Below are 8,414 nucleotides of genomic sequence, written 5' to 3'. Positions count from 1 at the left end.
TAGTTTTTACAATCACAGACTAGTCGAAGACTTCTGTTTGAAAAAGAAATTGAAATTAAATAACTGTATTCTGTTTTAAATACATTTTTTGTTCAGGTAGGCGCGGCTAACAATCAGGAGGAATTAACAAACAAGTAACTTGTCGTCGCCACTCTTATGCTAAAGGCAGATTACTATCTCGTAAATTAATGCATTCCTTGACACATCAGATCAACAACGCGTTTAACATGGTAGATAATGTTCTAAAAATACGAAAAGTCTTTTCACAGTAGCATCGGGTCACATTAACAACAATGTCTACTAACAATCAGTTCTTGTCGATCGTTCAAGCCTGTCATATTTGTTTTTCATAAACTGTTTTGTTGCAAATAAAGCCTATAGTTTTCTCAATTGAACTGTTCTACATTTTGTATGTGGTGCCTTTTTTGCTACTATACGGTATTAATTCTCCATGTTGAAGGTCGTAAGGTTTCCTACAATTGTTTACATCCTTTTCAGTTTTAAATGCTGTGGATATTTACTTATAGGTCGTTCATACCATATTTCCATATTTTATTATCATTATTCATCGTATTGGTGTACGGTGCTGACTAAGTCTAAGCTAGAAGCATGATATATATGAACATGATTTGCATACAGAGTCATTTTTGACTCAATAATAGGAAAATACTGAGCTGGTTATAAAAACATTTGTCGAAATAATGCACGAATAAATGATATTTTGCGTAATTTAATTAAAAGGTAGTCGCGAGATATTTCCGATTTAAAGGGACTGATCATTATGAAATACTAGTTTGATTGTGAAATTTATCATATGCAGTGCTGTTAATACTTTTAACGCATAGCAAATATTTGGGAACCTTTTTGAAGTTGTCATTTTTGGTAGCCTTGCAATAGGTTACGTATCACTTCTGGTTAGATAATAAAAGAGCAGTTGTCATGCGGTGAATCTGTCTCATATGTGGTAAGCAAGACAAAACAGCAACTTCCTTGATTACGTTTACAATACTTTGTCAATATGCTTGAAAGAAGTGGGCGCTTGGAATGATATTAGCTTGCTTGTCAAAAGGATTGGGTGAGCGACAAATATTCAATCTCAAACTAAAGTGACTGTTCATCAATACATATCGCACTAAGATGTTTATGTCATTTTATCATTGATTATCAAATAATTGTTGAAATTTATAAACACAAGTCTTACAGAATTTGTAAACTGGGGAGATGTTCAAAAGTATCATTCTTGACAAATACCACGTTGTTTCCGCTCAAGTCTCTGAAAAAATAGGTATATTGCTCTATATTAACACAGATTGATAAAGATTACCCCATACATTACGATAATGCATATTTCAAATGCACAGTTGGTAGTAAGAATGTGCAGGAAACAAAATTAACAGATTTAAGCTATTTTTCTGATTTATTATTTTTCTGATAAACAAAACTTTTAAAGTTTGATAAAACTATCAAAATGAACAAATTATTCCTTGGTTAAATAAATAGCATTTAAATAACATTTCGTTGTACAATGTAGGTACAGACACATACTAAATACAACTACAGGACTGGTTTCAGATGTCCCGGCAAATTGAACTGATTCTGATCCATAAGTTGTACCCGTTGTATTATTAGCACACTATAGTAAGGTGTGTAGTTTAGTATTTTTGCACTTTTGGATTTTTCAACAATAAAAGCTAGTGTGCAATACCATTCAATTAATTTTTGTATAACTGAAGAATAAGATAATATCAATATTTTGGAATGTATTAAATATTGGCTGTTTTCTGTAAGAAATCTATGGAAAGTACTGATTACATACATATGCACATGTATTGCACAAACAGTTAGCTTATTGTAGGAGAAAAGCTAGGAATATTCTGTAGAATACTTAAAGTAAAGGTAGGGGTCGTATATAATTTCAAAGTTAAAATTTTAATACTGGTATATTTTATTTTTCATGGTTTTATTAGCCAGAATAATTAAACAGCAGTTAAAAAATTCGAAATCTTTAAATTGATGTTGAAAAACGATGATTTATTAACAATACCTAACAAAATCTTCTATGGTAAATAACTCATTTCAAACAAGTTATGAATACACTCAAATAATTTTCATATCTTATCTGACTGATGCTATATCTTATTTGCATATATATACATACAGCAATTTGAGGATTGGTAGATTTTGAAATGCTCCTTGTTGTATCGTTGTTATTTGATTGTTGTATACAAATCTGAAACAGAGAAATCTGTGGTTAGTATAAAGATTTCATGAAGAGTATTTTTCAAAACCATGATAATTCTAGCTGGAAATAAGCTGTTGTTTCTACATTTTTCGTTTTTTGACCCACTTCGCTATAAATCCAGGTTTAATACACCATTTTCTACATTTAAAAATGCCTGTACCAAGTCAGGAATATGACAGTTCTTGTCCATTCGTTTTTGATGCGTTTTGTTATTTGATTTTGCCATGTGATTATGGACTTTCCGAATTGATTTTCCTCTAAGTTCAGTATTTTTGTGATTTTGCTTTTTCCTATCTTATGTTATGTTTTTACTTTATCTCTTGGACACTTTCAAGCACAGCAAGACCAAACTAGTGCAACGCTAACAAATCTTCAAGATATGTCTGTAATCATTTCTATCAATAATACTGAAAAATTGCATATCAAATATAAATGCTTAAGGTAATATTAGTTAAACAAAATTACTCACAATTCGTGCAATCTGATAAGATTGATAAAGACTTTAGATTCAATATTAAGTAGGTTGTTGTCTTGCATTCGTCTGTTAAAGAGAATTAAAAGAAAATCTTATAAAGTATATAACAAGTTATTATGTTTGAAATAGGAACTTATTTGTACTTCCTGTGGTTGAAACAATATTCAAATATACCAAACCTAAGCGGACGAGATTATATCATCGTAAATTGGCATGGTTGCAACATACATATAGTTGTACTGTTACATATTGTATAAACTTAAATGGAGCGCTCACAAATATTTAAAACTCAACCGCATGGTGTCATTCAGGAACCAAAAGTCCAGTTATCGTCTACAATTCTAGAGAATCAAGAGGAGATTAGTTGTGGAATCAAAATCATGTTACTAATGATAAATTCGATGCGTTCCTAATTCTTTTTTTGTTTTTGAATTTTTCTTTTAAGGCATGCCTGGGAATGTATGAATCCTAATAAGTTATTCAATGAAAAAGGACATGAAAATATCTAAAACTTTTTAGATATCTGACTGGTGTAGTTGGTGGACACAATATTCCATATAGTTGTATTAATTTCTAGTAATAACAATTTACAAGCTCTAGACTGTGTTTGGTTCTAAATAAAATGCCGTTTAAAATTTATACATACAGATATCTGAGATACGGGAGTTTCTGGAACGCTCCTTGTTGTAACGTAGATATTTGATTGTTAATCAAAGTTCTGAAACAACAAAAATGTATATTTTCATTAACAAAAATTAGTTTATCTTCATAACTTTAGATTGTAGCGCATAAATATTTGCCGAATTTTAACTTTCCAGCCTTTTTGGCAATATTTCTATTTTTATATCTTTTTGTTTCTGTATTTTTTTTTATGTGCAACTAGCAACTTTAATCTCATAATTATACTTGTTTTTAAGAATAGTTAGTACATTTATGACTTTATATCGAAATAAAAACTTTACATGCAAATGGGTTTTAGCAACTATAGTTGCAATCAATTTTTGTTTGAAAGACCATTTTATTATATTATATTATAATATTGGGTTTGTGGAACAGATTTGTGCGGTGATATAGCTAAAATAGTTTACAGTCTAGGCTTTCGTTTATAAACGGAGTTATTATAACATATGGCCTTAGCAATTTTGATGTTTGACAAGCTACCGTTGAATCTTATAAGAAGATCGATTTCAATAAATTTAGAAATGTTAAATGGTATCAGTTTGCTCTGTTCTACATTAAAATCGTAATATTCTAGAAAGAACACACATTTCTATTACATGAAAATACACAGACGTATATTTTAAGCTGCTAAATACATACAAGTGAACCATAATTGGCAAATTCACAAATGCTCCTGTTTCAATCGTTGATATTAAACCATCATTCATTGATCTAAAATTAAATTCAAGAATATGAATAGCATTTTTGATTGTAGAAGCAAGACACTAATTTAAAAAAAAAAACAACAAAAAACCGTAAATCACACCAAATTTTATGGGTAGCGCTTTTATTTCGTCGCGTTTCAGCTCTCCATACAGTTATGAACGGTAATTTGGAATTGAATGCTTCTTTTTGCCAATTCATTGACGTAAATCGTTTACCGAAGTACATTATGTATGAATTACTAGTCAAACATAGGAAAGTATTACGACTATCCAGAAACAGAGATGAAGATCTCGAAAAATATATCAACCGCTTAAAAATGGAAGCAGATAAAAATATTTCTCATTTGAATACGTTGTCAAAAAATTCTAAATATGAAAATATATCTTGAGAAAGATTTCGAATTTATGAATCAATTAATATCAAAGAAACCGCTATAGGTGACTAAAAGTTATAATCGACAAATAAAACAATATAACGGTAAGGTAATGTGCCAAAAAAAAAAGAAACAACACCCCAAAAACCTAAAATTTACCAAATATTTAATATCGTTATCATGAATGAAGTACACGAAAACACTATGCTAATTCCTGGAATACTACTGGCACAAATTTTTGTTTCATTGACACGCCTATTTTTGAAAATATAATGCAATAATATCACTTTACATGTTCATCCGCGTCAATGTATGAATTCATTCACGTAAAAACAGTTTACTTACTAAATGTTTTTTTTTTCTCAACCAACCAAAAAAATTAAGAAAAATCACAGAAAAAGAGAAAAAATTGTTGTTAAGACAAACTACCGATAAAAAGAAAAGGCGTTATCTCTTTGAATATCAGCACATCCTGACGGGTTTCCTTATATTGTTGCTGATACAATCAGTTTGAAAAATCCCCAAAAAGGACATTTTTTTTAGATATACAAGCTAATGTTAAAATATCTTGAAATACAAACTAGTACTTACATCCCATATAATGCTGACAAATTTTGAAATGCTCCTTCATTAATTGTGGTAATATAATTACTATAATTCATGTTTCTAAAATGCAATAAACAAGTATATTATTTTTGATGATTTCTTCGGTGATCAGTTATAAGTGAAAAATGATGTGTTATTCAACTTTGTTAAGCTCTGACCATACCGTTTGGAATCTATTGCAGCAATAATAGATGTTTGGCTGTTCAATTAATTTCATATTTCATTTTGATATCCTAAACATTGTATTCTGTCAATAATCTTCTTTTTCCATATCGTGGACGTTAAGAAACGAATATTCTGAATTTAATTTATACAATCAATATGGTATGATATATATTTATAGCTTATTGTTCGGTGTAATCCAAGGCTCCGTGTTGAAGGCCGTACATTGACCTATAATGGTTTACTTTCATAAATTGTTATTTGGATGGAGAGTTGTCTCATTGGCACCAACAGCACATCTTCCTTTATCTATGAAACTTTAGAGGTAATTAGGGTACTGTTTAAAATAAATTAATGGGAAAATCAAGAATAAGAACGAAACCTTCATTTATGACATTAGATTTAACCATGTAATACTGTAAATTCAGAAATTATTATGTGCATTTATTATTGCGATTTTGTAATTTTAGACTCATATGCGATTTTAAATTTAACGATTTTGAGAAAAATCCTGTTTAATTCATTCAGAATATTTCAAAATACGAGTTGAAAATTAATCCGTTTACAACTCTGTCGCATTTTTCGCAATAATAAAAATCTCGTAATAATTTCTGAATTTACATGTTTTGTCGTTCGCTAGGTCGGATGTCGGAACGCAAAATTAGCTTCCCTTTCCACCATAAGATAACTTAATTTTAGGCGGCAGTCGAAATGTTGTATTTACTGGGTCAGTCTATATTAGAATATATCTATTTAATTTATTTAGCTTAAATGTCTTATTGTGTAAATATGCACGAAACACTTGGTACTGAACACGCACACACAGTCAATTTAAGCTAACAAGAAAACGTTCTTCTTTTCTCTGCTTACTATGATACATTTTCTGTTTAGAATTAAGATTTTCTTAACATTCGTTTGTTAATTTTGTTCTGTTGTAAGACTAATATGTCCCTCTTTTATCATGACAAGTAGATAATCAAATTACTTTCTTAAAAACGGAGTGAGTTCATACTTTACTAAGTTTCATTTAAAAAAACTAATTATAGACTTACAAACTTCTCAGCTGGCACATAAAGAAAAAATAGTTTTACCGAAACATTAGTTATTACCATTTATGCAAGATATTGTGTTTTTGATCTCTATCTCAATGATATCCAATATGATATCAATGTAGAGATTTTATGGATAACCTGAAATTCAGTTGTTCTACAAAATGCCTTAGTCTAGAAAATGACAGTCGCTTAATATAATTATATATAAGGATAACCTTAAACATAATAATCTCACAAATCCTCTTTATTATATAACAGATGGAATAAAACATTATCGGTCTAAAGTTAAATGGTATTAGAAGAGGGGCGTAAGATACCAGAGGGATAGTCAAATTCTTAGATCGAAAACAAACTGACAATGCCATTGCTAAAAAAAAACCAATCAGATTGATATAAAGACCATACATATATATATACTGAACGGCAAAAGAGACGTCGCAGTAATTTAAGGCAAACATAATGTAAAAATAAATGCTAACATGTTTAACCCCGCCACATTATTTATGTATGTGCCTGTCCCAAGTCAGGAGCCTGTAATTCAGTGGTTGTCGTTTTTTTATGTGTTACGTATTTGTTTTTCGTTCATTTTTTTACATAAATAAGGCCGTTAGTTTTCTCGTTTGAATTGTTTTACATTGTCTCATCGGGGCCTATTATAGCTGACTATGCGGTATGGGCTTTGCTCATTGTTGAAGGCCGTACGGTGACCTATAGTTGTTAATGTTTGTGTCATTTTGGTCTTTTGTGGATAGTTGTCTCTTTGGCAATCATACCACATCTTCTTTTTTTATATATATTTTTATTAAATAGGCGTATAAATACCCTTGTTATTTAACAAATTCGCATCATTTCAGTTCATTTCCTGTTCATTGATAAACTTTTTCACTACCATATCACAGATTTATTTAATTCAGGTCCGCCAATAGCGTTGAGTACGTGGACGGTCATTTGTACTGTTTGTTGAATTATGGCGTGCACGTAGACGTTCGGTGGTGCATACATTGCAGTTAAATGCATTTGCAACGACTTGAAGTCGCTGTCCAGCATCAAAACGTCATATTGTTTGTTCTCTTTATCGTGGGTTAAGTCTTGGCATCAGTACTGCATCAAACAAATTATGATGACACAAAAACTTCGTACCTTTAAAATACCCTTATAGAGGCACGGATTCAACGTGCATCTCAGCATCATGAAATGTGACTGGGAAACGTGTCCCACAAACCTATCCAGACAACTATTAGAACGACCGAATTAATGAATGCAGTCAACCATAACGGAGATTGAAACATAATCTAAGCATCATTTGAAGGTAATTCACCTAAACCAAAAGGAAATAGTAATTTGTTCAATGCATTTGAAAATTTAGGCCTTTGAAAAATACGACGTTTCTTATGCGGTTCAGTATATATATATGTTACTGATTTCAATTCTTAAGCTTCTAACCATATTCAAGACAAACTGTGTTCTAGCCAATATTGTAAACACTTTAGTTCAAGATATTGGAAATGTTTAGAGGAAAAATTACCTGAATAATTCTGAACATCGAAAATATCAAACAGAAATTATAAGCACCCCCCTGATATAATTGCACACCTTTTTAATTAAAAAAAATTAAGTACTGTTGACATACAATAGTTATTTAGGATTCCATATCAGTTTTCGATTGAATCAGTTTTCGATTGTGATTCTTTGAATTTTTTTTTTAGATTTTTCTTAGACTTCTGTAGTAAACACCTATGTCCTATTTTTACCTATGGGGACCAGTGTTGGTTGTAGGGCAGAATTGTAGGACAAGGTCTACAAATACATTTTTCAATTGAGATACTCTAATAATAATAATAATAAAAGTTAAATTTCATTTGGCCAAGTAGATTTAGAGGGGAAGAGTTTTGTAAAAGATTAAAAAAACTGAAAAATTGATTTTAAAGGGCAATAACTCCTTAAGGGTTATATAGACAATGTTGGTAATGGTGATATGAAGAACATTTTAACCACGTTAGATTTGCTCTTAATGCTTTAGTTGCAGATATATAAGCCAAAAAAATCTAGTTTTCTTTGTATAGCCATGACGGCAATATGGTTGATGGGCGGGGTCATCCGATACCTTTCTAGATACAA

At 30.5% G+C, this 8,414-nt stretch overlaps 1 long non-coding RNA gene across 1 annotated transcript; it reads right to left on the bottom strand.

Annotated features, from left to right (window-relative positions):
* Positions 1–1,201: 1,201 nt before the first annotated feature.
* LOC139514800 (uncharacterized) lies at positions 1,202–2,783 on the bottom strand. Its single transcript, XR_011662708.1, has 3 exons — positions 2,712–2,783; positions 2,159–2,230; positions 1,202–1,273 (listed from the first exon to the last, which is right to left on the bottom strand). It is a non-coding gene; the product is annotated as an uncharacterized lncRNA (long non-coding RNA).
* Positions 2,784–8,414: the final 5,631 nt, after the last annotated feature.

The sequence above is a fragment of the Mytilus edulis genome, chromosome 3, assembly GCF_963676685.1.
Source record: "Mytilus edulis chromosome 3, xbMytEdul2.2, whole genome shotgun sequence".
NCBI classification, from domain to species: domain Eukaryota; kingdom Metazoa; phylum Mollusca; class Bivalvia; order Mytilida; family Mytilidae; genus Mytilus; species Mytilus edulis.
Note: the sequence above shows the minus strand (reverse complement) of the source record. Positions and strands in the feature narration are given on the sequence as shown.